Here is a 22,138-nt window from a genome sequence, read left to right on the forward strand (position 1 = left end):
ATTCCTTGATGACCACTATATTGGCTCTCCTAGCATATGTGTTGTGTAAAAAATTACATAGAGAAACGAACAGAATCTGAGAAAGAGATAGAGAGTACACAACAAATAAGAGGAGAATCAGCAAATTCTTTAGCTCCAAACAACTGATACAAAGATGGCTCTGTCCACCTATGCGCTTCCACTATGTGAAGCTTAGATGGCGATCTAGACAGAAGATAGGTGAAGAGCTTAAGGCTAGTTGGAACAACAACTCTGACTGGGTGAAAGATGAATGATAGATGGATGTGAAGGGGTTTAGCTTTTATAGCCCGTGAAGGCCGTTAGGTTGGCCTGACCGACCTACCATACGAGCCTCCACTAGTCGGCTAGGGAATATTCTAGGGAATATTCCCTTTACAACATCGGACCGGGGGCGCTACCCTCGGATCCCCGCCAGGGGGGCCGCTGGTCCCCTAGGATCCACCAGCTAGGGGCCGTTTTCGCAGCCCCCGGACCCCAAAATAGGGGCCCCTTTTAACTCCCTTACCCCGCAACTCGATGCAATGCGCCTCGAGTTGCTACCAGCTTAACCACTCCGTCTAACCCAAAGATTTGTCAAGAATCGTGTGGTGGGGGGAGTTGCTCAAGATGCTGCGCCGAACACACACAGAATGCACAAGGAGAAGCTCACTCAAGAGACAAGAAGAGAGATGGAGGCCAAAATATTTTCTTGCTGGTTTCTTCTTCTTCTTCCACACTCTTTTTACAATGTACTCAAAGTATAGATAAGATACAACATAAAAGGAAAGTGGCCTACTAAGTCAAACAATGCATAACCGACTACACTAGTCGACTGGCGCTATAACTATGCCAGCTGTAAATAGGTGTAACAACCTGAATATAATAAGTAATGAGTCAGTGGCCATATGAGAGTCATAATGACCACCGACGTGCTAAGTGTAGACATGTGGACCCATCTAACCAGGCGGTCCATCATCCATGTCCACATGTGTTGAGCTTGCCATCTCAACACTCCCCCTCAAGCTCAACTGCATCTCTGCAACTCCAAGTAAGCTTCGAAACTTTTGAAGCTTCTCTGTACCCAATGCCTTCGTGAAGATATCAGCTATCTGATCCTGTGTGCTGACATACACCAAGTCAATCTCACCTGCTAGTACCTTCTCTCTCACAAAGTGGTAGTGTACCTCAATATGTTTTGTCCTGGCATGGAACACAGGGTTCCTAGCCAACTGTATACTGCTCATGTTGTCACAATAAATGACAACTGGACCTTCCACCTGCACATCCAAATCAGCCAATAACTTTTGCAGCCATACTACCTCACATGCTGCAACAGCAGCACCTTTGTACTCAGCCTCTGTACTTGACAAAGCAACTGTAGATTGCTTTTTGCTGCTCCAAGCAACTGCTGCACTACCAAGAGAGAACATGTATCCGCTGGTAGATCTTCTATCAGACATACTACCAGCCCAATCTGCATCTGTGTATCCAAACACCTGTACCTCTGTACCTGCCTCATAGAAAAGTCCATAATGTAATGTGGACTTCACATATCTCAATATGCGTCTGACTGCATCCAAATGTGGCTTTCTAGGTACTTGCATAAAGTGACTCACAAGACCAACAGCGTAGCTCAAGTCTGGCCTTGTAATGGTCATGTAGATCAAACTCCCCACTATCCTCCTGAACATAGTAGGGTCTTCTATCTCATCCCCAACATCAGCACTCAACTTTACATTCTGCTCCAACGGAACTGAAAGTGGTTTGCATGCTGTCATACCATACTTGGACAACATATCTAAGCCATACTGTCTTTGGAACAGCCATATACCATCATCACATCTGATCACCTCAATGCCAAGGAAGTACCTTAGTTCACCTAAATCCTTCATCTCAAACTTCATCTTTAAACAACCCTTGACTTCAGCAATCCCACTATCACTATCACCTGTAATAATCAAGTCATCCACATAGATGACTATGATGACCAAACCTGCATCTCCCTTTCTCACATAAAGTGAGTGATCAGCATCAGAAACATAAAAGCCAATATTAACAAGATACTCTCTGATCTTGTCAGACCATGCTCTAGGTGCTTGCTTGAGCCCATAGAGCGCCTTCTTCAACCTGCACACATACATGGGATGCTCTAAATCTTCATAACCTGCTGGCTGATCCATATACACTTCTTCCTGCAAATCACCATGCAAGAAGGCATTCTTCACATCCATTTGCTGCAACCTCCAACCTTTGGCTGCTGCCAAAGCAATCACACATCTAATAGTTGTCATCCTAGCAACTGGACTGAAGGTTTCATCATAATCTATGCCATATGTCTGAGCATAGCCTTTTGCAACCAGCCTAGCTTTGTACCTGCTAATAGAACCATCTGCATTGTGCTTAATCTTATAAACCCACTTACATCCAATAGCTTTCTTTCCCTTTGGCAATGATACTAGATCCTAAGTCTTATTGGCCTCTAATGTAGCCATCTCCTCATCCATTGCTGCATCCCAATGAGCATGACCAACAGCCTCCTCAAAACATGTAGGCTCAACATCCTCAACTAGTTTCACCATATAAGCATAATGGTGAGCTGCATAACCTTCAAAACCAAATCTTTTAACAGGGTATCTCACCCTGCTAGACCTGCATACCACTGGATCACTCAATGGAGTCTTTGCATTAACGCGTGCTCTCTGCACACCTGGAGTCCTCACTGAAGGAATGCCAAGCTCATCATCCAAGCTCTCTGAGCCACTGGAGTCTCCATCAAGAACTGCATCAATGCCTTTTGACACTTTACTCTTTTCTTTGTCTTTACCTGTAGTGCTACTAGATGCACCTGAAGATGTAGAGCTACTCCTTAGTCTCCCAGACCAAGGACTACCAGATGATGTCTCAGGTCCACTAAGAGTTCGTGATTCTTGCTTTTCAGCCTGCACATGAGTGTCATGATCATCATCATCATCCAATGCATCACCACTAGATGCATACCAACTGCTCATTTCATCAAAGATGACATCCCTGCTCACTCTGAACTTACATGTGACAGGGTTGTAACAGCGATACCCTTTCTGCTCTAAAGAGTATCCAATAAAGACACACTTTTCAGTCTTTGGATCCAGTTTCTTCCGCAACTCATCTGGCACATGAATATATGCAATGCAGCCAAACACTTTCAAGTGTGAAACATCAGGCTTCTTACCTGTAAAACATTCTTCGGGGGTCATACCATGAACTGCAGCTGTGGGAGTTCTGTTCATAATATAAACAGCAGTATGAACAGCCTCAGACAAAAAATGCTTAGGCATATTCTTTTCAGCCATCAAGGCACGTGCAACTTCTGCAATATGCCTGTTTTTCCTTTCTGCAACCCCATTTTGCTGTGGGGTATACCTGCATGTGAACTGTCTCTTTATCCCATGAGCCCTTAGAAAATCACTGAACTCATTTGAGAGGTACTCTCCCCCTCCATCTGACCTCAAGCACTTTACTTTCAAGCCTGTTTCTCTTTCAACTGCAGCCTTGAAAGTTCTAAAGTGCTCAAAAGCTTCACTCTTTTCCTTCATAAAATATACCCACAGCTTTCTAGAACAATCATCAATGAATGTGACAAAGTATGAACTACCTCCAAGAGATACATTTTGTGTAGGCCCCCAAATGTCTGTATGCACAACAGCAAGGATATTTCTGCTTACATCTCTGTCATGCGAAAAGGGTTGTCTTGCCTGCTTACCAAACTGACATGCTTCACATACCTTCTGAAATTCTGCAACTCTAAATGTAGGCAAACCTGTAACCAACCCTTTGGACTGCATTAATTTCAGCCTCTGTACATTTGCATGTCCAATGCGTGTGTGCCAAATTTCAATGTCTGCAACAACACCTTTTCCTTTGGCATACATGGCAGCATTCATAGTAGGAATTCCAGCATCCAGAGTAAACATACGTCCAACTCTACTTCCCTTTGCTACCAACCTGCACTTGTCATTGAAGTCTTCTACAAAGTAGCCCTTTGCATTAAATCTGACTTGCAGCCCTTGCTCTACCATTTGACCGACTGACACCAAGTTCTTTGTAATAGATGGCACATGTAATACATCTGAAAGACTCTTTGTCTTACCATCATGCAAGGACAAGGGAACTTTTCCAATGTGTGAAATTGGGTGGCATGAGTCATCACCCGTCTGCACATAACCTGCATTCTGCAAATCCTGCATCTCTCCAAATCATTCTGCATGGCTGGTCATATGATTGGATGCACCTGAATCAACATACCAAACATCTTCATGTGTTCCCTTTCCTGTAATAGCATTCAGCATATGCTGCATAACGAACAAACGTTTATTTTTGTCTTCATTCTGTCGTGAAGACGATGCATAGTTTCCTTGCTGCAACTTACCACTGCGGATATCATCTTTCTTAGCATAACGTTGGGCTGCAATATGACCTGTTTTGCCACAGTAGTGGCACACAATACCAGAGTTGTTAGAACCTCTGTTCTGCCATCCACCTCTTCCTCTAAAGCTCCCCCTGCCTCTAAAGTTACCACGACCTCTTGAAACCTGCATATCGCCAAATTGCTGATTCAATCTATTTTGCTGGTTATCACTACCACGTCCTGTACCATGGCCTCTTGAAGAGAACCTACCACGTCCCCTTCCTGAACTGGAGTAGAAATCCTGGACCTGTTCACCACTTCTTTCAGATGTCTCACTCTGCATGTTGATTTCTTCAGTGATCATTAGAGAGACCAACTCATCGAAATCTGGAAATGGCTTTCTAACATATACGGAAGTTACAAAAGACTTACAAGCCTTTTCATTGTTAAGTCCACCCAAGGTAGACGACACCAAATCATCATCATCGGGCATTGCATCAATCGCTGCCAATGCATCTGCAATGCTCCTTACCTTCAATGCATACTCATTGATAGACATCTTCCCTTTCTTCAATGTATTCAACTCTTGCTTGAGTTGAATCTTTCGTGCCTTTGTATTTACAGAAAACATACTTTCAAGTATGGTCCAAGCTGCATATGCATTCTCTGCATTTCTAATGTGTCCCAGCATATTATTGTCAATTACTGCAGACAACCAATACATGACCTTCTTGTCTTTTGCATTCCATTCCTTTCGTGCCTTTGTCTCTTCTGCAGTTGGAGGATCACTCACCTCCGGCTCCTTTTCTTCACCTGAAACGAACTCGTAGAGGTCTTTTCCAATAAGAAAGTTCGTGACACGAAACTTCCATGATGGGTAGTTGTTCTTGTCGAGCTTCTCAATGATGGGGCTTCCACTGTTCTCTGCCATTATCACAAAACTAATACCAAACAGCAAGCAAATCTTCTGCAACCCTTGACCTGTAGTGCACAGCAATACACCAGACAGCCTTTTTCACTGTCTGCTCAACAATACATGCAATCTGCAACCATTTTGCAGATAAACCTTGTGTTTACTCACTGGTAAACTCCTTTGAACTTACAGATCTAAAATCTGTAACCTGCGCACCCACATTTGGTCAATACAGTCGAAGTCACAATGTACCTTGAAACTGCTGTCCGCAACCTTGCGGCTCCAAAACGGGCCCTGAAACGGCCTCAAAAGCCCAAAATAACTGCGGGAGAACCCTAAAGGGCTAATCTGCAGAATATACAGCGCTCTTCGCGCACACCAAATCTCACTGCAATCTGAGATTTTTACTCTGCCCTGCTTCCGGTGCCTCCACAGGCACTATCCAAGAGAAGAAGTGGAAGAATGGGAGAGATTCTTACCCGTAGCTTGCTTGCTCGAACCTTGCTTCTTCTCCTTCCCTTCAACCTTCGAAATCAGCCTCTCTCAGTGGTGCGGCTCTGATACCATGTCAAGAATCACGTGGTGGGGGGAGTTGCTCAAGATGCTGTGCCGAACACACACAGAATGCACAAGGAGAAGCTCACTCAAGAGACAAGAAGAGAGATGGAGGCCAAAACGTTTTCTTGCTGGTTTCTTCTTCTTCTTCCACACTCTTTTTACAATGTACTCAAAGTATAGATAAGATACAACATAAAAGGAAAGTGGCCTACTAAGTCAAACAATGCATAACCGACTACACTAGTCGACTGGCGCTATAACTATGCCAGCTGTAAATAGGTGTAACAACCTGAATATAATAAGTAATGAGTCAGTGGCCATGTGAGAGTCATAATGACCACTAACATGCTAAGTGTAGACGTGTGGATCCATCTAACCAGGCGGTCCATCATCCATGTCCACATGTGTTGAGCTTGCCATCTCAACAAGATTAGACCCACAACGATCACCTTTTTGCCATTCGGTCACATAGACCTCATCTGATATACAAGTCAGGACTCAACCAATGTCCGGGCTCACATTTGGCTTCTCCTCATAATGGGGGCCTTACAACTTTGAGCACCATGGACCATTGGTGGCACCTAATGAGGGTGGGGCATTGATCATATCTAACATGTTGGACCTTGTCCTTGCCTCTTCTGAGCATCGTATTATCAGGACCAAAAATGTACACAACACTGGCTCTAGGGCTCTAGCTAGGCCTCTTATGTTCACCAAACCACCCTCATGGCCTTGCAGCCAGGAGCATCTAGATAAAGCAAAATTATCTATCTAACTAACACATTTGTAGACATGAGTTTCAAATTGTATTCCAACATATTTCCCATCTCGACTCCAAGCAAAGAGAGCATCCCATACATATATTGACTAACACCTCATCATACACAAATAGAGCACCCCCCATTTGATTGATGTGGCTCCTTACAGCTCTTCTACACCCCAAGGTTTTTGGGGTGCACTGTCTCAAACATAAAGAATAAATGTGACAAAATTCTCTCATGATATATATGACAATCTAGGAATATTTCAATCATGCTTATCATGTCCCCAAATATCGGCGTGCTATCTTATATCAAAGGAACCTTGCACCCTTAGCGTAGTAGTCATACAAGTGCTATACATCCCGGAGTTTCCCTTTGATACCATGCTCAAATGAAAATGCAACATGTATGACTCATTGTGCTCAAATAATTTCAACTATAAATCAGCCATGTATTTGTGAAAACAATATTTTCATGATTCCATTTCTCTAACGTTATGTTACATATTTCTCTTTAAAATTAAATAAAATAAAACCTATATACCATAATATGTAATAAAATTAGAACTCATTCAAATCTTATCTCTTTTCGATCCTTTTCTCCCTACTATTCAAGTTTTTCTTGCGTGCATATGTGTAAAAGGGTTTTGTCATCTTTTTTAAAATATAAATAAGCAATAAATATTTACTTTTCACACACAAATGGAGGCATATTGAGGCAATCCTCATGTCCTACCCTCATTATACACACACATATATTGTCTTAATTTTTGGTAATTTTTTGTGTATTAAAACAAATTTTCTTCTATTTTTTCCTTCAAAAAGACTATTTTTCATGATTTTTTCTATTCATTTGTATATAAGTTACCAAATTTTCTTTATTTTTAGATTTATGTGATTAGTATGGATTGTGATCCATCAATATACTAATTTTTATTCCATGAGAATAACATTGAACCTATGAAATCCAACAAAAATTCATTTATTTCACATATCGGGTTTTACAGTTTTAATCTTTTTATATAAATGACTTCAAGTGACTCAATTTTTAATTATTTTAAACATTGCCAAACATGATTCAGACATTTTAAAAGACGTTCCATGATAGATACAAGAGATACGATATAATATACAATAAATCGGCACTTACGGTAAATCCCACACATGTGATGCATGGTAATTCAAAAAATAGAGCAGCTGACGCCATCCCACAGTCGGTGTTGCTCTCCTTTATGCTTTCTTGTTCCATTCCTTGCATCTCATCATGCATTAGTACCCATTTCCCCCTCATTCTCTTAGCTCATACGAATAACAATTATGGCAAGAGAGAAAGATTGAAATCTAAACTTTTCATACAATAAGTCAAAACTCTTGTTGTTTCTTGGGATATGGAGCGAAGAAATAAGTATCTCAGCCCCAGGGGAAGAAGGCATGATTTGAATGGGCACAAAATGCCATTTTTTAATTAAAAAAAGGAGCATTAAAAAAATGACACCCTCCCTCGTTGAGTTTCACAACATTTAGGCTCTCTTAAGCTTAGTTAACACATAAGTTGCGAAAAACTAGTTTGACCCCATTGTGTTCACACTATTCAAAAATGGTTTTGGTCCAAACGAAAGGGCAAACAACCTTGGATTCCCGATCCGACTGGATGACCGGCTTCCTAGCATCAAAAACTATTATCCTGGCCTTTGTCACTTGTTTTTCAACTTTCAAATCAAATACTTGCTTCATAATGCCAAACCTTGTGGCCATTAAATGGGGGTTCAAATGGACTCTGATCAACAAACGGACACTTGCGTTGGATTCCAAGCATTGAAATGTATCTAGGAAAACTCCAACTCCTTGATCTGTGGAAGGATCGATACATTTTCTGCCAAAAATGCCACTTTTATGGATCTCATGCTACTTTTGCGTTTTAAATTCGGCTCTAAAATCAACTCTCACGTATGCTTGGGCATTAGGGCATTCAACTTGCTAGTGTCAATCCTGCATACAAAACAAGCAATGTTTAGAAAAAGACTAAACCTTGGATATACAAGGTATTCAACATTTTATCCTTCAATTGTGCATTTGGATCAATGCAGCTATTTAATATTGTGAACTTGGAGGTGTAAGCGCGAACTAATTTGTCACCTTGCTTGAGGTGGAGAATTTGTTCAAGTTTTTGTGCATCCATTTGGTTTGGTTGAAATTGGATACATAAGGCATTTAGGGCTTTATTCCATGATGGCCACCCATTTTCTATAGCTATCCAATTGCAGCCTTCTTTCACATTGAGGATTTGAAAACTAAAACCTTGTGAGCCTCATTAATATGATCAAGGTAATTTACTATGTATGTTACATCAAACTGCCACATAAAAGCATTCGGATTTTCATTTGAAGATCTTGAGAACTTTGGGAGAGAAATACTAGGATAGTGTGCTATTGGAATTGAGATGATAATTGAAGTGGGGATTGCTTGTGGGTCACCTACCAGGTTGAGTGAAGCGAGAAATTGGCTAGTCAAATTCAAAGGTGAAATAGGCAGAAAGAAAGAAGTATTTGATTCACTCCTAGTTAGGAAGTAGATTACAAATGACACATCCAAAATTTTGAGGTAGTGTGCTACACCTCGACTATAGCCTCAAGGAGGAATGGGATAGCCTCCGATCACAGCATATGAATGAAACATAGGAATGAACTCAAAATAAATCCAAAGTGTATTGTTGGAATCAAGGATGATACATCAAATAGTAACCAAAAGTTTATAGCATAGTTCTTTGAGAGAATAAGTACTAAACAACAAACTGAAGACAATATAAATAAAAATCTCTACTGTGAGAGAGCACTCACGATGCCAGTTAGGAAGTCTAGAGGGAAGATTCAACAACGATATGGCATGGGGTAAGAGGAATTCCTATTGCTTGGCCTCCAAGACTATGAATTTACTCGAACAACAACCAACATCATGCTTCGCTCCCTCTTGTTATATAGGTCATTGCTTGTGGCAAGGCCTTCTCACTATCCATATGCCATGTCATGCAGCAGAACATTGTCTTCATCCATGTGTTGTGTTGGGTCACCATTACTCCTCTGCTCCTATCGGCTCTTCAATGCACCATTGGTGGCTCCTATAATTAATGCCACTACTACCTTTAACACTTTACTTCCTCAAATTCAAATTCATTCTAATTTTTGGTCACCAAACATGTAAAAGTAGAATTGAGTAGTTTTGCATCCTTCTCTATTAAGACCTTTAGAAATTCATGTTGGATTAACATACCTTTTAGGAGTATGTGCCATGGCCCTCCTATATAGTGCACCAATAGGACACGGCCTCAACCACATCATCATTATTACCAATACCCGTATCAATAATTTCATACACCATTGTGAGGGTTCCAAAAGTCATATCAAGTTATTGGAACCCTCACAATGGTGTATGAAATCAAGTCATATCAATAATTTGCTCATGCTTTTGTTGTGGATGCATGGTCTTCACACATTGTTATCCTTCAAAGTGAGTGACTCCCTATCTTTCGATAGAGCATCATGAGTAATTGTCAAGGCTACTCTAATCTAGGATTGTGGATTTAGCAGCATGATTGGTTTGACCTATTGGCTTAGCTACAAGTCTTGATTAAAGACCCCAATTGTTGCTATTGGAGATATGCAATTGGGAATTCCTTTCATTTACATACTACTACATGCTTTATGGTATTTTGAGGAGCCATAATGGGTTTTGGAATTGTAACCATTGCCATTGATGTCTTTGGCCACTCCTTGAGAACAAATTTGATCTTGGGCGCTTGTCATGTTGATGGATTGAGCGATTAGACACATTTTGAAATCCACAATTAGCAATCAACTTGGTACTATCATTATACCTTTAATAGGGCCTTGGGCACCCATCAACATAACCATTTGTAAAAGGTGGGCCTTAGGCACCCATCACAGCAAGCTATACAACCACCCATGGTTCCTTCTTCATTGGATCTAAGTTTTGCACTTCCATTTAATAGTTTTTAGGACTAAGACCCAATAAATGCCACCATTGATTCAATTTTTGGTCTCCACTAGTAACTAATGATCTTTTTATTTTGTTTCATGGGCTTAGGTTTGGTATTGATTAACTTCGTACCCTTTGATGGTTGTAAAGCTATGTTACACACATGACATGCCAACCTTTGATGAAACTCCTATTGTTATAGGAGCTTCAATGCTCATGGACCCAACCATCTCTCACACAAGAGCTCACACTTTGATCTCATAGACAATATACTCTCCTCTCACTCTCACAAGCAAGCAAGTGAGCAAACAATCAAAGCTTATAGTAGGCCCACCTTCTTATCTCTACATGCCCAAGTCTTGAAGATGGCCTCATGATCCAAAGTGGTGCTCCCTCTACCCACTCCATTTGCTCCTTTTCTAGTATGCCATTCCTCGAGTACTCCACAAAGAGGAGAAGATGAAGAAGGAGATGGAGAAGAGCTTCTTCACTCCCAATCCCTCAATCTCTCACTTGCTCACACACAACCTCAATCTCAACCTCTCATTGTTGAATAGAAATAAGAGAAGAATACAAGAGAAGATGCAAGCTTCACTCTCCCATGTTCCACCCTCATTTTACATTTGCACAAGAAGATGGATGGAAGATAGAAGAAGATGGTGAAGACTCCCAATTTTTCACACAATTGCATGAGCTCTTTCATTCACTTTTTAGCTTTTATACATGGGCTTAGGATTTAGGGTTCCACCCATAGCTTGGAAACCCCCTTTGTTGGGGGTTAAAAGCAATCTATGCCTAGCTGCCTATATTTACTTCTACTTAATATCCATACACATGTACACTACAAGTGCTGGCCACCCACCATTGTCACTTTATTCTTTATTATTTCTATTACAATAGAATACGGGAAGGTGGATCAAACATTCAAAGTGTGCATTTGAGAAGCTTCACTAACATTCACTTTAGCCTGGGGAGAGAGCTTCATTCATAGATTTCCTGGTTGCTACTCATTGAGATATGCATCACTCCCATTGCTTCTTTGACCCCTTCCACCCTTTCTAGGGCCTTTCTTTAGACCTTTTGAGCCTTGAAAATTGGTCATTAAGATATTTTAGTAGACAAACAATAGCATTAGTGCAATTTGTGCCTAATGTTTTGCCCTTGTTCTTGACATTTTACACCTTTTCTAGATCTGGTTGTTCACTCTATGGAGGACAAACCTTCTATTCACTTTATGTGTGGGATAGACTTGTTGTTTAGCCTGCTATCCACTTTGTGTAGGACATATTTGATATTCATTCTATGTATCACAAACGTGCATACAATGTGTAGGACATAACTATTGTTCACTATGTGTAGGATAGACCTACTATTCAGTGTGTGTAGAGGATAAACTTGTTGTTCACTCTATTGTAGACAATCTACTATTCACTAGGTTGAGGGAAAAAATGATGTTCATTGTGTTCATGATAGATCCGTTGTTCACTACTATTTAGGAAAAACCTGGCACCCAATTGTTATGAAACACATTTATTAATTTTTTCTTTGCTCTTGGACATTCTAGATTTTCTTTCATAGGAGAACCTTAATATTTTCTCATTGTAGAGCTTGGTTTATTCAAAATAGTGGGAGTCCCTTGCTTATGCATATATGCTCAATTTTTGGTTTCAATCTGTCAGTTTGGAAAACAGGCAAGGAAACCATTTCCTAGACATGTTCAAGAGAGTAAGAAGCCATTGGAATTAATCCACTCTGATGTGTGGACTACTAAAGCTGCATCTCTTGGAGGCTGTCATTATTTTGTCAGTTTTATTGATGACTATAGCAGAAAAGTTTGGGTGTATTTTATGAAAAAGAAAAGTGAAGTTTTTGGGCATTTCAAAACTCTTAAAGCTATGGTTGAAAAAGAAACAGGCCTGCAAATAAAATGCCTAAGGTCAGATGGAGGGGGAGAGTACCTCTCAAATGAGTTTGCAAGGTTCTTGCAGGAGCATGGCATAAAGCAGCAATATTCATGCAGTCATACCCCACAGCAAAATGGAATTGCAGAAAGAAAAAACAGACATATTGGAGAGGTGTCTCGTGCCATGCTCAATGAAAAATACCTGCCAGATTTTTATTGGGCTGAAGCAGTTGCTACAGCAGTCTACATAATGAACAGGACTCCCACTGCAGCAATACATGGAATGACTCCAGAGGAGAGGTATACTGGTAGGAAACCAGATATTTCTCATTTGAAAATTTTTGGTTGCATTGCCTATGTACATGTGCCAGATGAGTTGAGATCCAAGTTGGATCCAAAAGCTAAGAAGTGCATCTTTATTGGTTACTCTCTGCAGCAAAAAGGGTATAGATGCTATAACCCTTCTACTCGTAAGTTTACAGTGAGCAAAGATGTTGTTTTTGATGAGATGAGTAGCTGGTATAAACCAGTAAATGTGATTGATGATGTAGATGCACAAAATGGTAATGCTGCACAGAATTCACAGCAGCAGTCACAAAATATTAGTGGACTTGGAGCGTCCTCTAGCAGTGGTTCACATTCTTCGCCATGGACAGGCAGATTGAGATCAGGAGAATCTTCTCAAAGTAATGCAGATAGTGGTATGCGGGTATCACGAAAAGGAAAAGAGAAGGTTGATCAGCCCATATTTGATGTGAATGCAGGTCACTCTTATGTGGATGGTGAATCCAGTGGCTCAGAACAGAGCATTGATGATGAGTTGGGTATTCCTTCTATTGTTACACCTGGAGTAAGGAAGACCAGGGATGTTTTGAGAGCATCTGGGAGTGAACCCACTTTGTGCAGGTCTACCAGAGTTAGGTATCCTGTGGATAGGCTGAAATATGATGGATTTACAGCCATTCACTATGCATATATGGTCAAGGTGATACAGGAACCAGAACCCACTTCTTTTGAGCAAGCCATGGGAAAAGAAAAATGGGAGAAAGCCATGGATGAAGAAATGGATGCCTTGGAAGCAAATGCTACATGGGAATTGGTACCTTTGCCTAAAGGTAAGAATGCAATTGGCTGTAAGTGGGTTTATAAGGTGAAGCACAATGCAGATGATTCTGTGAACAGATACAAGGCAAGATTAGTAGTCAAGGGGTATGCACAAACATATGGCATTGACTATGAAGAAACATTCAGTCCGGTTGCAAGGATGGCAACCGTAAGAGCAGTCATTGCTATGGCTGCATCAAAGGGATGGTCTTTACATCAGATGGATGTAAAGAATGCCTTCTTGCATGGTGATTTGCAAGAAGAGGTCTATATGGAGCAGCCACCAGGTTATGTGCATGCTGTTCATCCTGAGTTTGTTTGCAGGTTGAAGAAAGCTTTGTATGGCTTGAAGCAAGCACCTAGAGCATGGTCTGACAAGATAGGACAGTATCTTGTCACTATTGGCTTTCAGATTTCCAAGGCAGATTTCTCACTTTATGTGAGAAAAACAGAGAAAGGTATTATGCTACTTGTCATTTATGTTGATGATTTGATTATGACAGGTGACAGTGATGAAGATATCCTTCATGTGAAAATGCTATTGAAGCAGAAGTTTGAGATGAAGGATTTGGGAGAGCTGCGTTATTTCTTGGGCATTGAGGTGATTAGATCACCAAGTGGGATACAGCTCTTGCAGAGGCAGTATGGATTGGACATGCTGTCCAAGTATGGGATGACAGGCTGTAAGCCTATTTCAGTTCCTTTGGAGCAGAATGTGAAGCTGAGCGCAGATGCAGGTGAGCTTCTGGAAGACCCTACTATGTACAGACGCATAGTAGGAAGTTTGATTTATATGACTATTACCAGGCCAGATTTGAGCTATGTTGTTGGATTGGTAAGTCAGTTTATGCAGGCTCCAAGGAAACCGCATTTGGATGCGGCTAGACGCATACTCAGGTATGTGAAATCCACATTGCAGTATGGACTATTTTATGAGACTGGGGTTCAGATACAGTTGCATGGATACACTGATGCTGATTGGGCTGGTAGTATTTCTGATAGACGATCTACCAGTGGATATGTGTTCTCTTTTGGGAGTGCTGCAGTCACTTGGAGCAGCAAGAAACAGCCTACAGTTGCCTTGTCGAGCACAGAGGCTGAGTACAGGGGTGCAGCAATGGCTGCATGTGAGGTAGCTTGGTTGCATAAGCTACTTTATGATATGCATCAGTCTACAGATGGGCCAGTTGTCATTTATTGTGACAACATGAGTAGTATACACTTGGCAAATAACCCAGTCTATCATGCTAGAACAAAGCACATTGAGGTGCATTATCACTATGTGCGAGAGAGGGTTTTACTAGGTCTTATTGATCTAGTTTATGTCAGCACAGAGGATCAGGTAGCTGACATATTCATGAAGGCATTGGGCGCAGAGAAGCTGCGCAAGTTTAGAGACCTGCTTGGTGTGCAGGAATTGGGATTGAGCTCGAGGGGGAGTGTTGAGATATCGAGCTCCACTCGTGATACGCCAGGGTGACCGTTGTGTATTTATGTCACCGACTTGTCAGTTGCAGATGCGGTTGGTACACCGCCCATGAATAATAGCTACATGATAGCTATCCTTATCTACTCTAGTTCGTGGCTCAGTTAGTATGCCACCTTAGTTAGTTGAGTTTGGTTTGAGACCCATATATAGGGTTCTTCTATTTCTTTGTACTAGAGTTCTTTTTGGCTTACACAACTAAGAAGAGAAAAACTGTTTTCAGCCTCCACCCTTGTGTGTATTCCCCCATTGTGCAAGCAAGAAAGCTACAAGTGAGACTCCTTCCTTCTCTCCCACAATCTTGACAAACAAACCTTGCGCGCTACAGGACGCATAGCTCGGTGGTTCCTTCTGCTCTTGGAATTCGACTTCTCCGTAGTTGTACGAAAAGGAAAACAGCACTACATGGCTGACCATATGTCATGCATTCCCACGGGAGAAGTAGCTGGACAAGGAATTGTTGATGAATTACCTGACGCCCATCTATTTAACCTGTCCAATGAGAGAGATTTATTCAAGGCTGATCTAATGCCATATTGGGCGGATGACATAGTCCAAGTGCTTGAACACGGACTGCCTGATCGACCGATAGAAAAAGCCCGACTTAGGCGATGAATCCTTAAGATCCAGCCCTATCAGAGCTAATCTCGCAGGCCAACTCTATAGGCTGGGGCAAGACGGATCGCTGCGCAGATGCGTATGCAAACATGAGATGCACGATGTGCTCTCAGAGGCACACAACGGCATTGCTGGAGGGCACTTTAGCGGAGATACAACAGCACGAAAGGTGTTGCAATCTCAATTGTGGTGGCCCACGCTTTTCCGCAATGCAGCCCAATTCGTCAAGCATTGTGACGAGTGCCAATGGACAAAAGTCTTGATTCGCAAGGATCGGATGGAGTTGACCCCAGTTATTGCACGACAACCCTTTGAAAAATGGGGAATTGACTTCATAGGACCCATCAGTCCTGTAGCATAGTATTCACAGGCCAAGTACATCATTGTGGCCATGGACTACCTCATGAAATGGGCAGAGGCAAGAGCGACACGAAAAAACAACGCCAGGATGACTGTCAAGTTCTTATGGGAGCAAGTAATCTAGCGATTCGGCTGCCCCATCGAATTGGTCAGTGACCAAGGCACGCACTTCATCAATGAAGTGATAGCGCATCTCCTGTCCACCTTTCTCATCATCCATCGCAAATCCTCGCCATACTACCCTCAGGCAAATGGTCAGGCAGAATCCATGAATAAGATTCTTGTCAATGTCCTGACCAAGGTAATCTCAACCTCACGCAACGACTAGGACAACAAGCTGATGGCAGCTTTGTGGGCTTACCGCACAGCTTATAAAACGACTGTGGAACTGAAGTAGTTCTACCATTATAATTCTTCATTCCTAGCCTGAGAATAGCACTTCAAGAACAATGGGAAGGGAAGGAGGCATGGACGCAATGCTTGGTCGAGCTCGAACGCCTCTCAAAGACTCGCCTTCTAGCCACCCATGCACTTATATGTGAGAAGGTCTGACGCAAGAGTTGGTTTGACAAGCATGTCAAGCAGCACGACTAGAACAGGGCAACTTAGTGCTCCTCTATTCAGTTAAGGGGCATAATCAAAAAGTGAAATTTAGAGGTCTTGGACATTTCAAAGTTTGTATGATCAACCGCACAAGCAATGTCAAGCTCGAGACCTTAGACGGTGAGGGCATAGGCTTCTTCAATGGCAGTCGTGTCAAGAAGTACTACCCTCCCACCCATCCTTTGCACGAGCCCCCGATGTTAGAACCGCCTATCAAGATACGAGTGGCCACAATCACTGAGATTGATGATGAGGATGAGGAAGCCGTAGAGCCCGTATACCTCTATATCACGGTCACTGCAAAACAAACATGCACTTTCAATGCTTTGATCGACAAGGGAGTAGACTTCAATGTCTTAACTCATGATCATTGGACTCAACTTGGCAGACCACCACTTCAACCCACTAATGCGAAATTAAGCCCATATGGGGCCCATTCCTATGTACTTCTCGGCAAGTGCAGAGCCGCCGTTTCTATCGAGTCTGAGACTGTCCCAATGATTTTTTACGTGTTGCCAAATGCTAAAAATGCAGGCGCACGAAGTCGCTGCTAGGGCGAACTTTCAAAAAGCAGACTCACTGCAATGTTGATTATGAGTCGTAGCGCATCCACCTCGCAATAGGCAACGTTTGCATTGTCACAGCTTTTAGCAAGGATTGCGCGACCTCATCACTATCCGCAACGCCACCGGTAGAAATATTTGTAACCAAGTCCAAGGAGGGGGTAGTGCACGGCGCCACCTCCTAGATTTCATAAATCACAGCCCACAACAGCAAAACCTAAGGCCCAACAGCCTAGATTTCAATGGCAGCCTAAGCAGCTGCAACCGCCGCCTAGGAGTTGACGCTCCTATCCTCATAAAACCAAAAACTCTAAACCTAGGAGGCCAAGATGCAGTCATACAGAAAGCACCGCATGATCAATCAAAGATGGGTCCCTAAAGCCCTCTTGCATACGCAAGGCTACTACGTGGGCAACACCTGGCTGTGGATCCCTAAGGCCTACACAGCCAAAGGCACTACTCATACGCCGCCCTCAAGCTTAATCAACCCAAGTCCCATAAACCCTCCAAACCATAAGCCACATTGCTCTCCAAAACCACAGCCATCTGACTCATCCATGCCTTAACCCAAGAGAGTCACACAAGCCTATCGACCCAAACAACAGACTCCGTAACAAGAGTCATCACCCGACCAAATCAATCCGACTCCCCAAATACAATCTGAATGCAGCAGTCTGTCTGTTGTGGCTGCTCCTAATCCACCCATAATCCAAGAAGTCCAACCGCAGACTTAAGAACACTCCCAACCGCAACTCTTCATTGTCACAGGCTCTTGTTCTAGCAAACCTCGACTACCCGCCGTCGGCCTTACGCCCTCCTATGAATGCAAATCCTTTTTAGCGTTGGCCACTGACCTTGCTGAGGACTTTGGGGATGAATGGTGGAATGCATTAAAAGACTAGACACCACCTTCATGTCGCTAGCACTAACCTACGACCGCTTGGACTTAGGACTATTGGAGGAACCCTTTGCAACTGAAGCTAAAACGATGCCATGCTCCTGGGAGACCTTTGAATTCACACTCGCAAAATCTTCTCGTTCCACTGCTAAATTGCTCAACAACGAGATCTCCAAGGAGCAAACCATCAAATAGCGCCTCATCATGTCATATGATCAGCAAACCACTTCTGCCATCACTGATCAAGAAATCATAGCGTTATCAAAGCTCGCTGATATTGACTCCCCGTTCCTGAGGCATTCGTACACTCTTAGGCTGCAATGGGAAGTTGAAGGGTGCTGCATAATGACCAATGCTGAGCAGCGCCATGCTATCAAAACATCAGAATACGACCCCACATATGTCGCGCCAACCTCGTATAGAGTGTTAACCACTCTTTGGGGCCGACCCATGGAATAACACATCAAAGGACACCCCTACCTCGATTGCTTGTTGACTGAGGAGGAGTTACACATTGTTAGTTGTGTCAACTCTGGTGACTTCCTAACAGATGTTCTCACATCACACAAGTGGGGATTCGATCCTTTGATCTGGACTGCGAAGCTCACTTAGAATACAACCCCCAGTTCTATGATTGTCTCCTTCACAAGTAACTCCTACACCACCATGCTGAATGCCCTTGCCCTTCTGACCCTAAATCCTAGGAAGGATTCTTCTCAAGCTGGAAGGGGAGGGGGTAAGGTGAATCAAATCAAGCCAATCAAATCAAAATTACTGAAACACATAAACATATATTATGAAAAACGGATGGGGTAGGAAAAAGGGCATGGAAACTTTGAAGTAAAGGGCAAAAAGTCAAAGTCTGAAAAGGAAAATCTACATTGGTTCTTAATGAATTCATTCAAAAAGCATAGAGTTTTTCTTTTTCAGCAATCAGCAAGTTACTATGTGGAAAGCACTAATGAAAATTACGGTTTATGACAGGAACATAAAATGTCGTAACAAAACCGTGCCCACAGGCTCCCGTTCACAGAGGAGGAAAGAGCGCAGTATGGCATATCCCTAGAAAACCGCACCTACAATCAACTGAAGTTTCGGACCATCCAAAACATCAAAGAAGTAGTGTCGAAGGAGGAAGCAACCAAGAGAGTCATCGAGCAGTGCAACCTCACCAAGTATCTAGACAAATTTGCACAAAAGCCTGACCACACGAAGTGTGTGGAGTTTCTCAGGACATACAACCCCGACCAAGAGTGCGGCATCGTGATGGTGGGAAGGGGAGAAAATGCTAAACAGGTACAGATGCACTTGAACCCATCCTTGGTGGAGAAGGCGTTGGGATTGGAACCGAAGATAGAGAAAAAAAAAAAGGGATGTCTACACCATGCTGAAAATGAAAAGAGAGGAGGTGCTTAACCAATGACGGTATCAACATCCACGACATCCCTGATGCTGAAGCCACACTACAGGCAAAGCTAGTGCACGCGCTCTTTTCCAGCCAGTGCTACAATGCCTTAATGCATCGAATCAGAATGCCTGTGCTGGAGAATGTAGGAGCCCACACCTTAGATGAAGTCGACTGGAATGGGCATGTTTGCAAAACCATCGACCAGGCGGCCAAAGCACTGGCTTTGGGAAGTACGCCAGCAGGTGGAGAGTCTCCAGCTTCCAAGGCCACAGAAAGGAAGAAGGCCTCGTCCAAGGCCTCATTTATCGGCTACGGAAGCACTTTGACTGCGCTCATCTAGGAGGCAGTAAAGGAGACACAGAATGCAGAAGAAGAAGAAGGAGAAACATTGGATAGGTTGCCCCCTCATCAGGACAAAGAAGGGTCCATTGACAAAACCGAGATCGAGGAAGAAGGGAAAGAATAGAAAAGTAAGAAGAGGACCAAGAAACCCAAGAAGAAAACAGTCCTAAGGAAGAAAAAGGATAACGAAGGCCACAAGAAGGAGAAAGAGGACTTGGAAAGGGCCAAAAAAGAATCCCTTAAGGAGGCCAAGGAGAGGGAGAAGAAGAAGAAACAGGAAGAAGAAAAGAAAAAGGAGGAATTACAGAAGGAAAAGAAGGCGTCAAAATAGGAGGCTGAGGAGAGAAAAAGAAGGAAAATGAAGAAAAAGACAAAAAGGAGGAAGAAAGCGAAAAAACAGAAGCAAAAAGGCAAAGAAAAGCCGTTGAGGAAGAAGAGGAACTAAGAAGAAAGGAGGAAGAAGACCTGACTGAGGCTACACGCCGGTCTATCGAACAACAAAGCAGGGCAGATGAATTGGGGAATTTGAGCCCACAAAGAGAAGAAGGGCCTGGTCCTAGCACACAAGCGTCAGAAATCGTGCCACCCGCTGTCATTAAGGGCAAGGGCAAAGCCCCAATTCACCCGATTCCTCCCCTCATGGTGCCTCCCACCAAACCAACCACCATCACCCCCCAGCATCTTGACCAATGCCGATGTTTTGAATTTCGTGGCATGGATGCAATACTTCATCAACAAAGAAATGGCCCAGGGACAAAGCACCGAAACTATGGCCACAAGGCAAAAGAGGCCAGCCACTAATGTAGAATCAAGGCAAGACCCTAAACGATAGAAGGTGGAAGCCTCGACATCACCAATCCACACAGCGATGATGCCATCAGCTAACTATGATGAGTACGTCACCAAGCTACTCTCCCAATTGAAGAAAGCTAAGGAGGAACGAAAGATAGCTAATGCTGAGTTGGCGGCTGAAAATGAGTCAGTAGCTACCTTCCAACTCGACAAAACTAGAATGATGGCCATGCAGCAAAGGGAGATCTCGGATCTCAAGCAAGAAGTGAAGGCTAAGGACGATAGGGAAGAGCACTGGAGGCAGCTACTAGACAATGAAACACAGGAACTTGTGAAAATGCAGAGATAACACGAGCTCCTGATCATGTAGTATGAGGAGCTCATTGCAAAAACTGCCAAAGTCGAAGCACTTATGATTGAGCTCAATGCCAGGGACGAGGAAAGAAAACAGAACATGAAGCAGTAGTAGCAGAACGAGATCAGTCCCTGACTGATCAGCTGAACTCCAAAAAAGAAGAACAGGAGAAACAGGTCAGAGAGAACGGGAAGACCAAGAACAAAGACTCACGACCCTGGCTCTAAGGCAAGAAGAGAGCCTAGAAGAGATGAACAAGAGAGCAGAGGAGTGAGCCACACAGAATGAAAGAAGGGTGAAGACACTGGCACGTTGCCTTGCTCTAGTGGAAAAAGAGAAGATCATCGCATAGAACAAGGCAGAAGCCGCCCAGGTGGCCTTCGGTGCCCAACAAAAGGCCTTCCTTGACACAATCATGGACACCACCCGCCTAGAGGAGGGAGAATTGTTGGAGGTGGCACAAAAGAAGCTTAACATTGCACGTAGAGCCCCGCATGCAGGACTGCAGATGCCACCCCAACCTGTGGAGGTTAGACTGAGCCTGGAAGAGCAAAGGAAATACCTACTGCTAGCCGGCCTAGCCTCCTAGAAAATAGATGCCATAGGATTTGAAGAGGGAGCACAACAAGGAGACCGGCAGGGGGAGGAAGCAAAACTCGAATTTGACATGGGTAGATTCAGAGAGGATGTGATTCCACAACCCCCCTCACCACAATCTCAAGAGCAACAACAAGAGGACCCATCTGCAGAGAGACAAGCCGCACTTAAAGAGAGACGCAGGAAGTTAGTCGAAGAAGCCAGGAAGCAGTTAAGGGCCAAGCCAACCATGCAGCCATCCGCACCCCTCCCACCTTGCCCTGATGACATCCTAGTTGGATTCCATGTAGAGCTAGTGGTTTGGGAGAGACAAGAAAAAGAAAAGGATCCATTCACCTTTAGCTTTCTCTTACCCAACAGCCTGCGGAGGGTCTTGCCGCTTAAGGTGATGGAGGAGGTGATCGCAATTGGTGGCCAACTAGGGCAAAAGTGGCTAGAAGAGAGAGAGAAGACCCCTACCTCTTGGGGAACTAAAGAGGTCAACTACTGGCAAAACAAAGT

This window comes from Lygodium microphyllum, chromosome 17, assembly GCF_053477565.2.
Source record: "Lygodium microphyllum isolate KBCC chromosome 17, Lygodium_microphyllum_v1.1.10, whole genome shotgun sequence".
Taxonomy (NCBI): domain Eukaryota; kingdom Viridiplantae; phylum Streptophyta; class Polypodiopsida; order Schizaeales; family Lygodiaceae; genus Lygodium; species Lygodium microphyllum.